Below are 20515 nucleotides of genomic sequence, written 5' to 3' on the forward strand. Positions count from 1 at the left end.
CGAGAAGGAGCGTGTGAAACGGTGCTGTTGATGAGAAGCGCTGCCCGTGGGCAGCGCGTGCGAAGGGACACACCTGTAGCGCTGCACTGCCGACCCGGGCAGCATTGCATATGTAGCGTGCGTTGGAAAATGTGGTCCGACTATTACTAACTGATTGAGCAAGCGTGGTGTGAGCGCGCACAAACAAACATGAATAGATCACACTCAATGACTGCAGACAACGACTGTCAAAACGCTGGCAGCAAGCGCATACGCCGCAGCAGCGGGCGAAGGTACGTGCGGTCTATCGCTTCAACGGAAACTGAGCGGCGAATGCACGGCGCATAAAGGTCGGAGCCGTGTGGAGATAAGCGACGGTGCGAGCGAGCGACGCGCGCGGTTGTTGGCAGAGTAGAAGTGCGCCCCCCCCCCCCCCCCCCGCTCCCTCCGGCGCTGGCTTCCCACTTCCTTGATTGCGCGTGGGAGATTGAATGGGTTTGCTCTCCGTGATAGCGCGCGTCCCCGCACGCTTCCGCTCGGGCATACGGCGCGCGGCGAAGATTTTATCTATAGGGAACCTCACGGCGACGGGGACGACGACGGCAGACATCCGGTTGAAGTGTCCATATAATTGCTATCGCAATAAAAGGTTTATCAAGCGGCCGTGGTTTGCCCGTAACGTGACCAATGCAGGTACTTATTGTGCTAATATCGAAACATGTTTGCTACGATGCCATCAGTGCGCCACGCCACATGAATATCATCAGTGTGTTAGGTTAGCAGGTGATGTGTCGCGCTGCTGGCTCGAGGACGGGGGTTGTATCCCGGGCCATGGCGGCCGCATTTGGATCGAGGCGAAATGTTGAAACACCCGAGTACTTAGATTTATGCGCACGATAAAGAACCCCACGTGGTCAAAATTAATCCGGAGTCCTCTACTGCTTAGTGCCTCCGAATCATATCATGGTTTTGGCACGTAAAACCACAGTAATTATTATAAATAGCATATCAACATGGTTTGCTTTTTGACAGTAACCGGTTTTCACAGGATTACCACTGTTATCAATTTGTCGTTTACCCTTGCTCTTTGTGAGCCGTCGCGGCTTTTGCCATTTCGAGCGAGTTACGTTCGGGACGTGCTCGTAGCCACAAACGACTGCGCGCTTCTTACACTTGTGTGCGATTTTGCGCAGCAACCGTTTAAAGTTTCGCTTACACCGTATGAGACAGCAAGTGGCATCTGTTGTCTCTCACTCCTTTTTAGCCCATGTTCTTTGCGTGCTGGAGACCTAACAAGGCGGCCAGGTTGATATAAATGGAAACTATATAGAGTGTGTCCCAGGTCCCCCGGGCCAATCTAATTAACGAGACAACAACATAGGACGATGAGACAAATAACGCGAGATATCATAGCACGATATACTGGTTTAGGGTCATAAAAAAAGTTGTCGCAGTTTCACCTGAAAGGCGAAGCATCAATTGCGATAGCAAATTTGTAGAGAGCTATACGAAGTAATGATATTAGCTTTATCAGCTGTATAAACTTGCACATGCAGCAACGCCGGCAACACGCAGAACTGTTGTCGACGCCGTCGGCGTTTTGCCCGCGTTCGCTCAAAATGCGTGCGGCGTTGGTGACTGTTGCCGGAGCCTCTGATATAAATAGGCACTTGGTGCCGCAGCTAAACGTCGCCTCCCTTCCCTCCCCCTGCCCCCCACGGACTTTCGCGCGTCGGAAGAAGGCGCGTTTGCTCTACATATATGGTGATTGTAAAGGAGGAAAGAGACGCCTACTTCTGCAGCCCTTAGGGAGCACGGCGCAGAACGCGCGTTTGTTCTCCGCCGTGCGTTCACTCCCCGCGGAAGCGCGCGCCCCTCGCGCCCTTTCACTCGCACATACAGCGTTCGGCGCGCGGCGACGATTTCATCTCCATTGACGTCATACGGACCCTCACGGCGACGCCGACGGCAAAATTTGCTTTTGAGTGTCCATATAATTGCTATCGCAATAAAAGAAGCCGTGGGCGCTTCACCGTCGCAGACCGCTAGACAGCTGAAGTTTTTCTATGTCGTAGGCGGATGTCACGTGAGAGCTCAATGATGCTGAATATTATTTTGCGTTCACGTGAGCTAAAAAGCAGAGTTTGTAGTTAGTATTACTGTATATAACAAAAAATAATAACCTAAAAGTTATTATAAGTTAAACTCGTAAAATAAAAGCACTATGATTTCACCTTCTGCAGCGATTCGCTGCAAGCGGATGTCGACCGTCACGGCGGCAAGGACATTTCGTGACAACGGGTTGTGCAAAAACGTATTGCGTTGCTGAATGTGAAAATTTATATACAAATAAAACTGCAAATAAAAGTGGCTATATTTGGCTACGAAATCTATTGCTCTCTTTTTGTGTTTGGCTACATTTGGGCTACAATTTCTCTAACTTTGGGCTACGCCGCCTCGCCCTACCTGGCAACACTGCTTCTCCGATAGTCGTAGCTTTTTGTGGTCATTGCAAAGCGTGGTAGAAAAGTGCGACGGCGCTGAACGCGGGCACGAGAAAAACCTCAATGTCTTGGGGGGAAACAAATGGTCTAATGAAATTCTAGGTGCTAGTGTGTGTGTGCCTCTCCCCGTCGTAGCCACAGTTTACAGCGTCACATCGAGCAAGCAGAGCCAACACTGCCGCAAACAAACGAAGGTGAAGCAAAGACAGGGGGGGGGGGGGGGCGGCAAAAAAATAACTTGCAAGGGAACCAAACATGCCACTGCTACTTGGCCCTAACTATCCCGGCAAATATCATGCGTCAGAAAAGAATGCGACACAAATTCTTAGACTTGTCTACTAATCCATAAGCCTTCTTGGGTCAGACTGCTACTTCGCTTTTGCTTATTTAGCTATCTTATGTATGTCTACCCATTGCTCGCAATGGTCTCAGATTACACTATCATAAAGATTATGTACGATAACTTGACCAATTATGAATTTATTTTGGGAATATTGTATCAACTGAGCCGAAACGCCGTCACGACCGTTTTTTTTTTTTCGACAGCATTTTTCCTTTTTTGTGGCGACCTTGACGCGGCGACGTCGACGTCACCAGTTCTATTTTTTCCTAATGTTTTCCTAATCTACTTTTACACTATTATAACGACTGCGTGGGTTAACTTGACCAACTACGCATTAAAAGTGGTGGCATGACGCAGAATTTGATGGTGCTTCTTGCGCATTCAAGGACACGTGGGCTGCATCGATGCACTACGAGTGCATGTCAGCAGTATTTCTCGGTCTTCCGTCCGCGCACTACGTGACTCTACTGGGACATCGACTGTGCCACCGACCTTCAAAAGGAGCGCTCTGCTCTTCAGTGGGTCCGGCAGGGGCATGGAGAACGGTTGCTGTAGTTAATATTTATGATTACAAATGCTACAGAAGTGATGATCCTTGTCTCCTATTGCTGCCGGACCCTGTACGTTTTCTCTCCTTGCCGTTATGTGTGTTGCACTCCCTAAGAAAACTATTGTTTCTTTCGGGAGACATTGAGTTGAACCCCGGCCTGAATACTGAGGCAATGTTAACGGAATTGCTGGCGGGACAGGCTCGAATCGGTCAAGACACAGCGGCCCTAACGGCTAAGATATCCTCATTCGATGATCGTTTGACCAAACTTGAGTCGCTTGCATCCAGTAATAACTGCGCTGTCCAGCGTCTGCAAGATTTCGAGCTGGACATAACCAGTCTAAAGAGCACAATACAAAAAAATTAGACATGAAGAATGACGACCTAGAAAACAGGTCACGAAGAAATAACTTGGTAATCCATGGCTTGCGCGAGGTGTCGCGAGAAACCCCGGAAAACCTTGTAGCATCTATCACCGACCTTCTGTCAACCAAGCTCGGCGTTCATTGCGATGTTATCGAGCGCTGCCACAGACTCGCTTCTCGTAGGCAGGACAAAGAACGACCGGTGATAATAAGGCTACTCGATTACAAGACTAAAGTTGAAATATTGAAAAACTCACGTAAACTCAAGCACACTAATATATTAATTAATATATTTATTTATTAATTTGAATACGGCAGCGGCGGCGCTGGCGGAAGGACGCATGGTCCTAACTCGGTTTATATTCGTTTCCCAGGTTCGCTGTTCCCACTGTCTCAAGTGCTCAACACTCAAGCTCTCAACACTCAAGATCTCAACACTCAAGATCTCAGCACTCAAGTGCTGTGTGCCATTTGCTGCCTATAGCACCTCAAGCTTTCTTCACCTGGTTATACGTCCGGTTTCAACTCCATTTCTTTTGTCTTCTGGACGTTTTTCTTTACAGAAACCGCCGAAGCCACCTGATCTGACGTCACGCATTGCGTGAACTGGACTCTGTTTGCGCTCCTGGCGGCTACCTGGCAATCGGGGCAATACGGCAGCGGCGGCGGTGGCGGAAGGACGCATGGTCCTAACTCTGTTGATCTTCGTTTCCCCGGTTGGTGATATCGCCATAGAGAAAGGAATTCCACAAGAGGGGACACTCCCATAGGGTCCAGCGGCCGAATTGACTGCAGCGTGCCAAGCGGTCGGTGTCAATCACTTACATCACTTCCGGTTTCGGTTTTGGGCGCGCGTACTTTGAACGCAAGCTAGCACGCCGGCTGCCCCTCCCCCCGTCCCTCCCTCTTTTTTTTACTCGTGCAGAATCGGTTTATGATTTAGTAAAAATGATTGCGAACGATCTCGTGAAGTCCCATCGAATCTGTGCCACGTGCGATTTCACAAAGTAGACGCAAGACCTTTTGTGCAATGAGGAAATATTTATTTTTCTCTATATAAAAACTCGTTCCGCACTTTTTGTGCATTCATCCAACGTTGTGACACCAGCAGGTAAGGCAGTAGTTCCTGTTTGAAGCTCCACCGGACGGCACCAGCTGAAAAAAAAGTAAATTACAAGCATGTTACATTAGCAAGCACGTAACAGCATGTTACAAGCACGAGTCATTTTGGTATTTAGACATAGGAATACTGCGTGTAGAGTCGAAACGTGCGAAAGCGGTGAATGGGCGGCATTACAAACAAAAGCAATTCGCTTTTACATACATGGCGTAGAAAATACCCGACTCAACCCAAACATATACGAAAACATCTGATTTCCAAGCGTTCCACCATTTCCGGGCATTATTTCCTGCACTTTGGCAGCACAAATACACGAGCGACTTCGCGTTTCCAAATCTTGGCCTCAGGCGACGCGACGGTACGCTACATACATAGAGACGGACGCAACAGGCACTCAAGACAAATGCGTGGGTGCAATGCCTTTTTTCAGTCCTTCAGAAGACGTAATTTTCGAATTACAAGTTTCTGATATGTTCGTCGTTCGCGCGTTCTGCCGGCGCCAGCAGCACACCCCATGTTATCACTCTTGGCAATCGCCCATCGCGTTTTCAACAGGCGTGAGTACCGAAAGAAGGTATATGTTGTTGCGGAGCCACAAAAAACGTCACAGACTTGTCCCTCTAAGATTCATTACACGCCAAACTAACTTTATCACCACGGCCGAGCTGCTTATCACTAACTGCGTCACAGCGCGCTGTGCGGCCAGCGTGCCTCAAAAGTACCCCAGAAAGTAACGAAATTACTTTTCAGTAATGTCTGGCGTCAGAGAAAGCGGCACAAACTTCCCCTAGCAAGTGCACTAGACTACACACCACGGCTGAGTTCTCGCTAACTGCGACACGGCGCCCTGTGCGGCCAGTGTGGCTCAAAAACCGGAATAAGTTACAATAGTCCCATAGGAAGCATCAGAAACGTCTCAGCACGATTCATTAACTCAAATTAACTGCGCCAGGATGGCCGAGCTGTTTTTCGCTAACTGCGTCTTAAGTCTCGGCCCCGTGCCGTAAGCCTAATTGCGTCGTAGACTGTGAAACAAGATTTATCACCTTGCCGCAGTCCAATAGTGCAGTGGTGTGTTGTCCCAGTGCAGAAGGAACGCAAGAATACGCCGAGAGCCCAATAAACCAGGTTACATTTAAAAAAGGAAAAAAGAAGGAGACAGACGGGTCGCCGCGCTCGAGCGCTCAAACGCGCGCGCGCAGCCATCCTCGCTGGCTTCGGGGGAGTGTCTGGCGGATGACGCATGTATCTGGCGCATCATTGACCTGTGGCTAGGTAAGGCAAGGAAAATAAGTCGCAAAGCTTAAGTTCATTTATACGCAAAACGTTTTAGTTTTCGCGACAAATAATTAAAAAAAATCAATGCCTGTTAACTTAAGTTCCCTTTCTTTTTTTTTCGATGCTCGCGGCAGCTAACGTTCGGTGTCAAAAGTATAGCGTGACGTATGGTGACGTGTTTCCTGTTGCCAGTTTTTGCCGAGTGTCCCCTCTTGTTGAATTTCTTTCTCTATGATATCGCTATCTCGAAGTTAACTTTTGGTCACTTTATTTCGTTGCACTGCTGCCGCTGCTGCCTTGCCGTTTCCTGCCGGTGGTGTTTTCTGTGTCGCTGTGTTTTTCTTTTCTTGTTTGTGCGTACGTATTTTGCGCGTACGTGCCTTTATCTGCCACAATGCCTGTGAGCGGTGCGTGTCCCGCCTGCAGCGAGGCCTTGCTAACTGATGGGCGTCTGTTGAAGTGCATCGAATGTGAGTACGCCTACCATTTGGGAAACTGCTCGGGATGGTCAGAGAGCACGTTTAAGAGCAAGGGAGAGACAGGGCGCAGTACTTGGCGGTGCACTAATTGTCGTAATACGAAACCGAAAGGCGCCGGAAGACAGGGTATGGAACCTGCGCTCGCTGATAGTCTGGCTGACATTGCCAGGAGGCTTGATACTCTTGCGGGTCTGCCAGGGCAGGTAGAACAGATTAAAGCATCGATAGAGTTAATGTCTGACAAATATGATGAAATTCTGAATAAGCAGGTGCAGCAAGAAAGGAAAATCGGCAGCTTAAGACAGCGCGTCGCAACTCTGGAAAAGAAACCCTGCTGCGACAATGCACAAGTCAAAGAACTGGAATCATCCCTAAATAATCTCGAGATGCACAGCAGGAAGCATAATATTGAAATGCATGGTGTTCCGAGGACTCCGAATGAAAACCTGCTCTTAATACTAAATGGCATCGCAAAGTCCGCTAATCTTCCCTAATTGAGTGTAAACGACGTCGACGCTGTTCACAGGCTCCCTGCTAAACCAAGGAAAGAGCCTGGCAATGTAGTTCGATTTTTGCGGCACTCGCAACGTGATGCATGACTTGATGCTAGAAATGTCCTAAAAAACGTGAAATCAACAGTAACCATTGTTGAAAATTTGACCAAACAACACGGGGACCTCTTACGCAGCACGCGTACATGGGCGGCGGAAAACGACTATCGTTTCACCTGGCACTCGAATGGGAAAGTTCTAGTACGGAAAGGAGAGGGTGCACGTGCTGTTGTAATCAGAAGTAAAGATGACCTATTGGAGCTAGCTGCTTGATAGGTCACTGCCGCTTCCATGGAGCTCCCGCTTAAAATGGTTTCTTTATTGCCCCACCTTATTGACCCGGCTGAGCTTCCAAATCATGGTTATAGTGAGTTCAACAAGAGCACAAACTGCTTTCACTTAAACTTGTGATCTGGAAGGAACAAATATGACGACATAGAATATTTTTTAGTGATATACGTTTCCCATTTCATGTTCTTATGTTTACGGAAACTTGGTTTCGTAATAATGCGGAAGCGTTTTATTTGCCAGCGTATATTGTCACTACCTAAACCGTAATAGTAGGCTAGGAGGTGGAGCGTGCATCTTAACGGAAATGAATTGTGAAATTTTTTCAGTGTTTACATGTGTCACGCCCGATTACAAATTGATTAACCTAAAATGTGGTTCCTTTGTGTATTGCGTCTGCTACCGCCCACCGGGGCGAAACATATCCAATTTCTTATCCTTCTTGGATGCACTTTTGCAATTTGTTGATGACTACAAGTGTACAGTAATCATCGGAGGGGATTTGAACATTAATCTCTATGCTGATAGCGCCATGAAACTTGACTTGGAATCATTATCTAACGTTCACTTATGTCACAATGTAATACCTGCACCTACACGTATTACTGAAAACACAGCCACAACATTAGATGTCTTCATAAGCAATTATAACAGCTCTTACATTAAGGCAGGCGTTATTAATTATGTTATAAGTTATCACTTGCCTGTTTACATTTCACTGTCTCAAACTAACACTTTAAAAAAGCAGAAGCACTCATACGTGTACCGTGAAATAAACCCTGTCACGCTGTTAAAATTCCGCGACTGCTTTTATAACATAGACTGGTACGATGTTTTAAAAGAAAACGACCCAGATGCAACCTATGAAAAGTTTTTAAGCAAGTTCACGCGAATTCATGATGAATTTTTCCCCTACAAAACATCTGGTAGGTCAAGAAAATGCAGGAAACCGTGGATGAATCATGAACTGCTCAGCCAAATACGAAAACGCGAACAACTTTAAAGATCGTTTGTTCAAGTAAGGTCTGCCGAAGCACTGAAAACTTATAAAGCATTCAGAAACCGCGTGAACAAAAATATTCGCTTAGCCAAAAAGCAGTATTATACCGATCTGTTCAGCTCTTCTCAAGGGGAGTTCTGAACAGCCTTGGAAAAAATTAAGATCGGTAATTGGTCATGTTCCTGAACCGCTTACGAAACTAGTAAAGGACGGAGTGGAGTTAGAAGGCTTGGAGCTTTCTAACGCATTTAATAATTTTTTTGTCTTCACCCCTTTGTCCACGAATAATTATATCCCAACATAAATATATCATAACCAGCACACGATTTTCCTAGATCCGGTCAGTGAAAGCGAGGTTGTTTCGTCTTTTATTAAGCTAAACACCAGCAAGTCCCTTGATTCATCAGGAATACAAATTACACCAGTTAAATACGGTATTGATATTATAGCGAACTGTCTAGTTCATATTTTAATATGTGCCTTACAACCGGAGTGTTCCCACGTAAGATGCAATGTGCGAAAGTTACTGTTATATACAAGAAAGGTGACAGAAACGATTTTTCCAATTATCGTCCTATTTACATCCTGGCGATTTTCTCAAAAGGGTTAGAGAAAATAATACTTAAACAACTCGCATCCTTCGTTAACAGATATATCGTTCTAAATCCAGTACAATATGGTTTCCAAAAAAAATAAATCAAAAGAACTAGCACTTCTTGCACAAAAAGAGTACATACTTGAAAATTTCGAAAATCACAACCTAGTTCTAGGTGTTTTTTTAGACTTCACAAAGGATTTCGATAGCCTTAGTCATCACATTCTTCTCCAGAAGCTTAATCACTATGGTATTAGGGGTAACGCACACTCCTTAATATCATCGTACCTACGACATGGCTCACAATATGTAGAAAGTAACGGGCATGCATCTTCCTCAAGACAGATTAATTTAGGTGTACCTCAAGGCAGCATCCTGGGCCCATTTTTATTTCTTTTATACATGAACGACATCGTCAGCGTTGATGAGACGGTAAAGTACATCATCTACGCTTACGACACGAGCATTTTCTTCTCTGGTCGCTCCACTGTTGATTTAGTAAATCGTGCAAACATGGCTCTTGAATAAACTCACGAATGGTCCCTACAAAACCACGTGGGTTTAAATGTCGCAAAAACGAAAGCTCTGATGTCTCATCCACGTCATAAGTTGTGCCCCATGCATCCGATATTTATTAATGGTATAACGCTTGAATACGTTGAGTCCTTCAAAACTCTAGGCGCCTTTTTTTCTGCCACCATGTCTTCCTAGTTAAAAAACTTTCACGTACTATTGGATTCCCGCAGCGAAATTGTTCAGTGTTTCCGGTTAACACAAATCTACTTCTTTATAACGCGCTGTTCTCTTCCACTCTGTACTATGGTGCTCTTGTGTGGGGCACAACCACAAATGCTAATATTATAAAATTGTTTTTACTGCAAAAGCGAATTATTAAACTAACTTGTAAGATGCCCTACTTGTCCCATACAGCTGAATTGTTTGCGAAATTACGCATAGTAAGGGTTCCATCACTTTACGAATACAGGCTTTTCCGCCACTACAAATTATGCACAAGAAAACAGGACAACGCTTTGCAAAACATAGCCAATCTTAAGATCAACGCAGTTGCATATAACACACGTAATCCGGAACAGTCGGAGGTAGCACGAAATCGTACTAACTATGGTAAACAGATGCTTCGATACCAGCTACCTTCACTGTTGAACCGGTTACAACAAAAAAATGGTGTCGAAATATCAAACATAACATGGCAAGAGCTTCGTGACTTGTTCTTGTAAATTTTCTATAACATTACTTCGTATTTCATTCGACTGTGTATTTGCACCAATCCTTCAAATGTTCCCGCTTTTTTCTCTATGTTGCCTTATTTCATAATTTGTTTAATGTAGCTGAAACTGTTTACATCAGGTTCCTATTATCCTGTTTAAAAATCTTCTACCAACATGTATAATTATTCCTGTGTATATATTGTTTTTCATTTTCTCCGATCTTATAATTTTTATATTTTTTTATCCTACGCACTGTCCGTTGCTGTCATTCTAAGGGGGCTGTCACCCCGTCAAGCTACTCATTGCAGTAGCTTTTTGTGACTGCTCCTTTCTTTCTTGGAAAGACTAATAAAGTAAATAAAATAAAATCAATGAGGATTTCTCGGCGTGTGTCCGCCAGCTGCGCAGAAATCGATGGCAGAACTCGTCTGATTTAAGAAAAAGCGCAAAATCAGTTCAGGTGCGTTTCGATACCCTGATCATTGGCAACGCTCGCTACAAGTGGGACGAAGTGAAACAGTATATTCTCAAAGCACCAGCTTCTCGGCGCACTGACTGACTGCCTCCTGAAAAACAGCTAACAGTCTTGAATGTAAATGCGCGAAGCCTGGTCAACAAGGGCGTCGATTTTAATTGTCTTGTTGAATCCCATAATCCGACTTTAATATGCGTTACGGAACCTTGGTCGCACGATGCAATAATGGACAGTGAATTTTCGCCCCCAGGCTATGCTGTGCTAAGAAAGGGCAGAGTCGGTAGCCGAGGGGGTGGCGTAGCGATTTTTATTAAGACAGGCATTGATTTCTTCCTACTGCCTGACCTTCCTGATACCGAGTCACTTTGGTGTAAGGGAAAGGTTTGATCCCTGGTTGTTGCAATAGGTGCTATTTATCGTCCCCTGATGCCCCTGGTGATATCTTTTGCCTTGTCAGAAACTATATTGCACAGCATAGACTACACAATGGGAAATTAGTAGTTACAGGCGGGTGGACTTCAATCTTCCACTTATCGACTGGCAATTGCTCAAGCCAACTGGTCGCGATAAACAGCTTTGTGAGTCGCTTATCGACATGTCCTTGTCATTTGATCTGACCCAACTTGTTGATTGCCCAACACGCGAGAATGCTATCTTAGACCTTGTTTTTGTAAGCCACGAGCTTGTACAGAATGGACACCATTGCTACACTGTTGAAGGCTTCTCTGATCACAAGGCAGTGATCGTGAGTGTGAATGTTACATGCGAAGCCAGAAAGCCAGTGTTTAAATACGTACCAAACTTCGTCAAAGCCGACGATGCATTCATTGTAAATGCGCTTGCTTCTGCGTATGATGCTTTTTTTTGTTTTGTAGTGCACAGTGCGACGTTGACTGCGTAGTGAGCATGTTTCATGGTATTGTGCGCAGCTGTATCTCTAGTCATGTTCCTAAGATATGCGTAAAACGCAATCGGCGTCATCCATGGTACAATCGCGATATTACTCACCTGTTGCGCAGAATAAAACGAGTTCGTAAGCGTCGTCACAAAGAGCAAGCTTTTGTCAGTCTACTAAGTACACTGAAGACGACACTAAAAGCTAAAATGCACGAGGCGAAACACTTCTACTACAACGTGACCTTACCAACTGTTCTCAAAGATAATCCTTCGAGATTTTGGAAAACCATCAATCCTAATGATTCTCGTTCTTCGTCATTTATTATCGACGGCATCCCCTGTACCAAGCCTTCCAGCATCTCAGAGGCTTTCAATAATTTATTTGAATCCGTTTTTGTCTCTGACGATGGTCTTAATCCACTTTCAACCTTCTTGCCCTCCCAGCGCTTCCCGATATTACCATAACTGTCGAAGGGGTTCTTAATCTTTTACTCAACATCAACACAACTAAAAGCTGTGGTCCAGACGATATTCCAAGCACTTTTCTTAAGCGATACTCCGAGTGGAACGCACTTTACCTTATAATTATCTTTAGGAAATCACTTCTGAAATCTACCGTTCCGAGCATTTGAAAAACGGCTAACGTGGTCGCAGTTTTTAAATCGGGTAAAAAGCAAATCATTTCTTACTACAGGCCAATTTCCTTGTTATGTACTACTTGTAAGTTACTTGAACACATTATTCACAAACACATTGTTAGTTACTTAACAGAGAACAACGTTATCTCGGCGTGTCAACATGGTTTTCGGCCCGTTTTCTCGACAATAACAGAACTTATTGAGTTTTCGCATAATATTTCTACGGTGCTACATGGCCGAGGCCATCTGGATGCTACATTTATAGACTATGCTAAAGCTTTCGACTCTTGCTGTCATAGAAAACTGCTTCTCAAGCTTCGTGAGGTTATTAAAAATGACCAACGAATTACTTGGATTGCTGATTACTTGCATCAAAGCAGCCAGTACGTTTCCTTTAATAAAAGTAAGTCCAATACTATCGAAGTTACATCTGGTGTGCCCCAAGGATCGGTGTTAGGCCCACTTTTATTTATAATCTATATCAATGACACCGTGAAGGTCACTGAAAACTCGCCAGTTAAGCTACGGTTATACGCAGACGATTGTGCATTGTATTCCGAAGTGTCGAATGCAAATTACCAGTCAGTATTAAATGAAGTTTTTCTAAGTTCTGTGCTTGGAGCGATACTTGGCAACTAGCACCTAACCTAACAAAGACAGTCTCGATGACCTTAACGAATTAGAAAACACCTTTGCACTTTAATTATGGTTTCAGCGGGACTAAAATTGCACATGTAGATGAATTCAAGTATCTCCCCCGCAGGGGCGTCTGCGTCAGGAGGCGTTTGGCGTGTTGCGACACCACGGACCCGAGCACATGGGGGTTGGCCCCTCCCGCGTGTAGCCGTGCGCGGCTTAGCCGTGTCCGGGGAAAAGAGGATCCTGGGGGTTGAGCCGATGCCGGGTGTTCGGACCTTTATGGCCCCTCGGCGGAGGCAACACGCCTCTTTGGCCTCCGCTTCACGTAGACGGCACCCCCGGACTGACCCACCCGGGGGAAATCGGTGGTCGCCTTTTCCTGTCCCCCTCTCCGATCTTTCTCTGCTCTATTTTTCTGTCTTCACTGTCCTGTCATCTCTTCTCTTATGTTACTTCCTCAATTTCCATAGGCGGCTTGGGTTAACCTTGTGTAGGTGCCCTCCCTTGGGTTTATATATAATGTTATAGCGGCAATGTACGGCTGGCGCCTGCAGCCTTAAACGTTAAGTGCTGCAGCGTCCCCTTGTTGGACTCCGTGGTGGGTGGCTGCCATTGCTGCCGAAATACACCAAACTGCTATGGGAACACCCGCTTTTCCCCGACTTCTTGATCGTCTCCCTCAGAAGAGGGGACGCACCGATGATATTCTGAACTTGTTCACCAGACCAAAAGACATTTTCCCTCGATTCCAAGTAGTACATAGTCAAAGAACCGAAAAAACTAGCAAGAACCATATCACCATTTGTAGTTGCAAAAAGCTTGACCAATACGCTAGGCCCTGGCTACAAGGTCACCAAAATGCCAAGCGGGGACCTTCTTCTTGAACTACGTGACAAAGAACAATACAATAGACTCGGCAAACTTGTTACTTTTGGTGATGTCCCAGTTACCGTTTCAGCGCATCGGTCCATGAACACAGTACGGGGGGTAGTATCAGAAGCAGACCTCATCGACCTATCTGAAACTGAACTGTTGGAAGGATGGAAGGAGCAAAACGTCACGAATGTGCAGCGCATTGTTATGAGACGGGACAACAAAGAAATCCCCACGAAACATCTGATACTTACCTTTGAATTGAGCGAATTGCCACAAACCATTGAAACTGGCTACACAAAGATAGCTGTAAGACCTTACATACCAAACCCTAGGCGTTGCTGCCAATGTCAAAGATTCGGCCGTGGCTCGCAGAGCTGCCGTGGTCGACTCACCTGTGTTAAGTGTGGAGTACAAGGTCATGCCTCAGACAATTGCGAGGCCACACCTCACTGCGTTAATTGTGATGGTGAGCATCCAGCGTACTCCCGGTCTTGTCCAAGTTGGAAAAAAGAGAAGGAAATTATAACACTGAAAGTCCGTGAAAACATATCGTTCAGGGAAGCACGCAAAAGGTGCTCACCATTCCACACGACTACTTATGCTGATGTGGCGCGTCAAGGGGCAGCGTCGCAGCGGCTAATGCCACCTGCACAGCCCGCACGCAGCGAGCTGTCGCTTGTGGCTTCTGCCCCCAGGGTGGAAGGCGCTAAGCCTACTCCACCCAACCAGCAAACAGGCCCGGTTACCCTAGGGTTGCCGGCACAACAACAGTCCTCGGTGGCAGCCTGCGCTTCGCGCAGCGAACCCGCAGGCCCGCCAGCAGCTCCCACGGTGGGTGCAGTCAAGGCTGCCTCACCCTCATCGGCCCCTGCTGGCGCTAGCAACAGCCGGCGCAGCTCAGGCCCAAAGGCAGCACCATCGACCTCAGGGCTGGTGGGCGCGAATGCCTCGTCCTTCGAGGGGAGACGTTCCCGCGAAACTTCTCGCTCGCAAGAGCGCGTGTCCGGCGCTTCACAAGAAGCAATGGACACCACACCCATCCCGACGGCGCACCAAGCGCCTAAGGAGCGGCGAGGTTCCCTCCACCGCTTCACAAAGGACAAATCCCGCGTTACAGGGCCTGGAAAGGGCTCTGTAATCTAAAGCAACATTTCCTTTTTAGTACACACAGCACCAATTTACTTTAATTATGGATACACAAATCATTCAATGGAACGTCAGAGGCCTTCTTAGGAACCTCGACGATGTCCAAGAACTTATTTACCAACACAATCCAAAAGTGCTGTGTGTACAGGAAACGCACTTAAAATCGAAACATACAAATTTTCTCCGACAGTATGATACGTTTCGTAAAGATCGCGATGATGCTCTCGCATCATCAGGAGGTGTTGCCATTGTAATTCACAAAAGCATAGCATGTCAACGTTTGCAGCTACAAACGCCCCTTGAAGCAGTGGCAGTTCGACTTGTTCTTCTAAACAAGCTCATCACCATCTGCTCACTTTACATACCCCCCATTACCACTTACATAAACATGAATTTCAGTCCCTTATAGATGAATTGCCAGAACCCTATCTTGTTCTTGGCGATTTCAATGCGCACAGTAGTCTGTGGGGCGACTCTCGTATCGATGCGCGAGGTCGTCTTGTTGAACAATTTCTTTTCTCCTCTGGCGCGTGTCTCCTGAACAAGAAGGAACCTACATTTTACTGTCTCGCAAACAGAACCTTTTCTTCTATTGATCTTAGCATAGCTTCCCCGTCTCTATTATCTGAACTTAAATGGGAAGTTACCAAAAATCCGTACGGGAGCAATCACTTCCCCATATTACTGAGAACAACCACAGAAAATAAGTCTCCACCACAAGCCCCTCGATGGAAGGTTGATACAGCAGATTGGGAGAAATTTCGAACTCTTACTAGTAATATCTCCGGGGCTGACATGTCTTCGTTAGGAATTGATGCTGCTGTAGAGTATTTCACTGCCTTCATAATTGATGCCGCTTCTAAATGCATATCCGAAATAAGTGGTGTGGCATGCAAACGCCGTGTCCCATGGTGGAACGACGAATGTAGGAACGCTCGTAGGAAACAGAACAAAGCGTGGGGGTTGCTACGTGATTCACCTACTGCGGAGAATCTTATCAACTTTAAGAAGATAAAGTCACAAGGCAGGAGAACGCGCCGACAGGCCAGAAGAGAGAGTTGGCATAAGTTTTTATCAGGTATACACTCGTATACAGATGAGGCCAAAGTATGGAACAGGGTTAACAAGGTGAGCGGACGACAAACATAATCACTCCCTTTGGTAAATACACAGGGCGACAGCTTGGAAGACCAAGCGAACCACCTGGGTGCACATTTTGAACATGTGTCGAGTTCATCGCACTATTCTCCGGAATTCACAAAATACAAAGCAGCAATAGAAAAACAAAAACTAGACCGAAAGAGCACCGGGAACGAGCCATATAATTTACCTTTCTCTTTAGCAGAGCTTCATGCTTCTCTCGCCTGTTGCAACCAATCTGCCCCAGGCTCTGACCGCATATTATATGAAATGTTGAAGAACCTACCCTCTGAAACGAAGAAAACCCTTGTCTGTCTGTATAACTCTATATGGACCTCCGGCGAGATCCCCTCTGCCTGGAAAGAGGCCATAGTGATCCCTATCCTGAAGCAGGGGAAGGATCCATCCTCTGTATCGAGTTATCGGCCCATAGCGCTAACAAGCTGTCTCTGCAGTCTTCGAAAAAATGATAAACCGTCGCCTATTACATTTCCTAGAATCAAACAGACTGCTTGATCCATACCAGTGTGGTTTTCGCGAGCGTCGATCCACCACTGACCACTTGATACGTATTGAGGCGCAGATGCGCGAAGCTTTTGTTCACAAACAGTTCTTCTTGTCTGTATTTTTAGACATATAAAAGGCCTACGACACCACATGGCGGTTTGGCATACTGAGAGACCTCTCCCACTTTGGTATACGTGGTAATATGTTAAATGTGATTGAGAGTTATCTGCTGAATCGCACATTCCGTGTTCGAGTTGGCAATGTTTTATCACGACCTTTTGTGCAGGAAACTGGTGTACCCCAAGGAGGCGTGCTCAGTTGCACACTCTTTATCGTTAAAATGAACACGCTTCGTGCTTCTTTACCACCAGCTATCTTTTATTCCATCTACGTGGACGACGTACAGATAGGCTTCAAGTCCTGTAACCTCGCAGTGTGCGAGAGACAGGTACAGCAGGGGCTCAACAAAGTGTCTAAGTGGGCAGAGGAAAACGGGTTCAAAGTAAACCCCCACAAAAGTTCTTGTGTTCTTTTCACCAGGAAGAAAGGTCTTGTTGCAGATCCAACTATCGAAATGTATGGACAACAAATACCTGTGAACAAAGAACACAAATTTTTAGGCATCATACTTGACTCTAAGCTTACTTTCATTAACCACATAAAACATCTAAAGGCGAAATGCCTAAAAACAATGAACTTACTGAAAATTTTATCTCACACATCCTGGGGCACCGACAGGAAGTGTTTAATGAACCTTCACAAGAGCCTCATTCGGTCACGATTGGACTATGGTGCCGTAGTATATCACTCTGCCGCCCCGAGCGCGCTAAAAATGCTAGACCCCGTCCATTATCTAGGTATCCGCCTGGCCACTGGCGCATTCAGAACAAGCCCCGTCGAAAGTTTATACGTAGAATCCAATGAGTGGTCACTCAATTTCCAGAGAACATACATCAGCTTCACCTATTTTCTCAAAGTACACTCCGATCGTGAACATCCTTGTTCTGCAACCCTTAATGATTTGAAGTGTGCAACGCTTTTCTATAATTCGACCCTCTATGAGGCGGCCTTTCTCATTGCGTGTAAGAGAACTTAGCGAAAAGATGGATATCCCACTTCTAGAACATCGCCTAATGCCTCCAGCTAAGCTTTCACCGCCCTGGGAGTGGCAGGTGATAGAATGTGATCTATCCTTTGTAGAGGTCACAAAGCACGCTCCCGAGCTCGAAATTGCAATGCATTTCCGCGAACTTCAATCGGAGTACTCGTGCTCGGAATTCTATACCGACGCATCCAAGTCCCATGCTGGCGTATCTTACGCCGCTGTTGGCCCCTCCTTTTCTAAATCTGACGTATTGAACCCCCTAACAAGCATCTTCACCGCAGAAGCCTACGCAGTACTGTCTGCGGTGAAGCATATAGAGAAATTGAAACTACAAAAGGCAATAATATTCAGACTCGTTAAGTCTTGTAAAAGCACTAACATCTTTACAAAAGCATAAGAATCCTGTTGTTATCGAGCTTTACTCACTCTTGTGTAACATTTACTAATCTCGTAGACATGTAATAATATGCTGGGTGCCTGGCCATAGAGGCATCGAGGGCAATGTGCTAGCAGACCAGTTGGCCACATCAACTACATCGCAAGCTATTAATCCTGCCGCTGCTATTTCCTCCACAGATCTGAAGCCTTTTTTGCGAAGGAAACTGCGAGGCCACTGGCAGCGTCTGTGGGACGCTGAAACAACTTATTAGCTCCACTTGATTAAGCCACATTTAGGTTTCTGGCCCTGTACAACTACGGCACGACGAACTGATGTCCTATTCTGTCGTCTCAGAATAGGACACACATATGGTACTCACAATTTTCTATTGAATGGAAATTATCCTCCAACATGTGGTAGATGTGGCGACAGGCTCACCGTCCTCCACGTCCTCTTGGAGTGTCGGGAAGCCGAAAGAGAAAGAAAGAAACATTTTCCTCTCGCATATCGCTATTGTGTCCCTCTGCATCCCGCTATGTTTCTCGGTAAAGAACCACTTTTTAGCACCAACGCAGTCCTTGCTTTCTTGAAAGATGTTGTGCTACATGTTACTAGCCCAATAAGTTCGTAGTGCATCCTCTCTCTAGAGGATGTTGCTGCGATAATTTTTTAACTGCACATGCCTCCAGGCCCTTGTGTTTCAAGGGCTCTGTTTAGGCACTTGTGCTTCTGGTCAATACTTGTATCTTTAATTTTTGTAACTCGTATCATTCTTTCGCAATGCATTATTCATGTCCATAGTACACATAATCACTCATTGCCATAATCTTATTACGTATAGATTTTACGCACTTTACAGCGACTGATTTTAGGCCCCTTTACAGCCATGCCACATCTAATGTTCATAAAATTCCCTATTCATCTACCACTAACAAGCCATTACCATCGTCTTGGCGCGAACTAATACTGTCATGGCGCTCTTTGGCCATACCTGGCCCTTGCGCCACTAAACTCCAACAATCATCATCATCGAATTCAAGTATCTCGGGGTAACATTTGCTCATAACATGAAATGGCAGAAACACAGACTGCATCCACTCGAAGGCACTTCGCAAATTAGCATATTTAAAACGAACATTAGAAGACGCTACTAAGGATTGCAAACTAACTGCATACAAGACACTGATCAGGCCAGTTTTGGACTATGCGTCCGTTGTCTGGTCTCCGTATTTTTCATGTGACGCTAAGAAATTAGAATCTCTGCAAAAAAAGCGATAAGACATAGTTATAACAGATACAACCACCATTTTTCACCCTCTTCACATGCCCATGACCTATCGCTTGACACACTTGCACACAGACACACGTGTGCGCGTCTTATCACTTTGCATAAAATCATACACGGGTCGTCGGTTATTGCGGCACCGGTTTCATTTGTGAAGTGTCCTGCGCGTGCAGCTCAAAGCACTCACCCCCTTAACCTTGTTCTATTTCAATCACGCTTGAACACTTTTAAATTTTCATTTTTCCCGTCAACAGTCGAACACTGGAATGGCCTTGACGGCTCACTGCGACAGTTACCTCCCGCACAATTCACGAAAGAAATCTATCACATCTCTCATTAGTTCTAAGACCTGCTGGTGTACTCTTTATTTTTTGTAGCTTTGAATACATGCCTTTTTTACGCGCAATATTGTTTGTACTGACCATGCACATATGTAACATGCTCTACTGATTGTATGCTATATAATGTTTGATTTTGCCTATTTAGGCTACTTATGTACCCACCCCTGCAATGTCTCACACTCAGACGGCAGTATATGTAAAGAAGTTAAATAAAATGTTTGCGAGCTTGCCCTACATAGGACGATAGAACGGCGTTAGCCGCCTTTCGTTCACCGAAGCGCATCGGTGACCTATGGCTGCTTCGAAACACAACTGCGTGAATAGTGATGAACTGGTCATAAAAGTTCAAGGTGCGTGCGTAATAGCATCGTGTCTCTTCTTTGCACATGCAAAAAAGCCTATCTCATAGCACTTCGCTTAAAGCTCTAGCAGGGGGATGACAAGTCTAACTTCACTGCTATGCCCCCACATGAAGCCGACCTACGGTAGCGCATCAACCCAGAGGCGAGCCTGAGCTTATTTACTCATTTATTTTATGCAACGTAACTACTTCGCCGGTTTGTTTTGCTCGCGCCGTGCAATATAAATAAGGCAGCGCCAGCCTGAAGGGCACTTTTGTTTTCCACTTGTAAGGAGTGGTGCCGACTGCCCTTTCGAAGAAGTTAGGCAATTTAACAGCGATGCACCTCAATCCCTCAATATCTAAAGCGGCAAAACCGATGGCAGCAAGCGGCGTGAGTGACGGTGCAGATGATTTGCTTTACTGTGGCACTTCCGCGTTGACGAAGTGCTTGGGAAAGGAGTCT

Source organism: Dermacentor silvarum, chromosome 4 (genome assembly GCF_013339745.2).
Source record: "Dermacentor silvarum isolate Dsil-2018 chromosome 4, BIME_Dsil_1.4, whole genome shotgun sequence".
NCBI classification, from domain to species: domain Eukaryota; kingdom Metazoa; phylum Arthropoda; class Arachnida; order Ixodida; family Ixodidae; genus Dermacentor; species Dermacentor silvarum.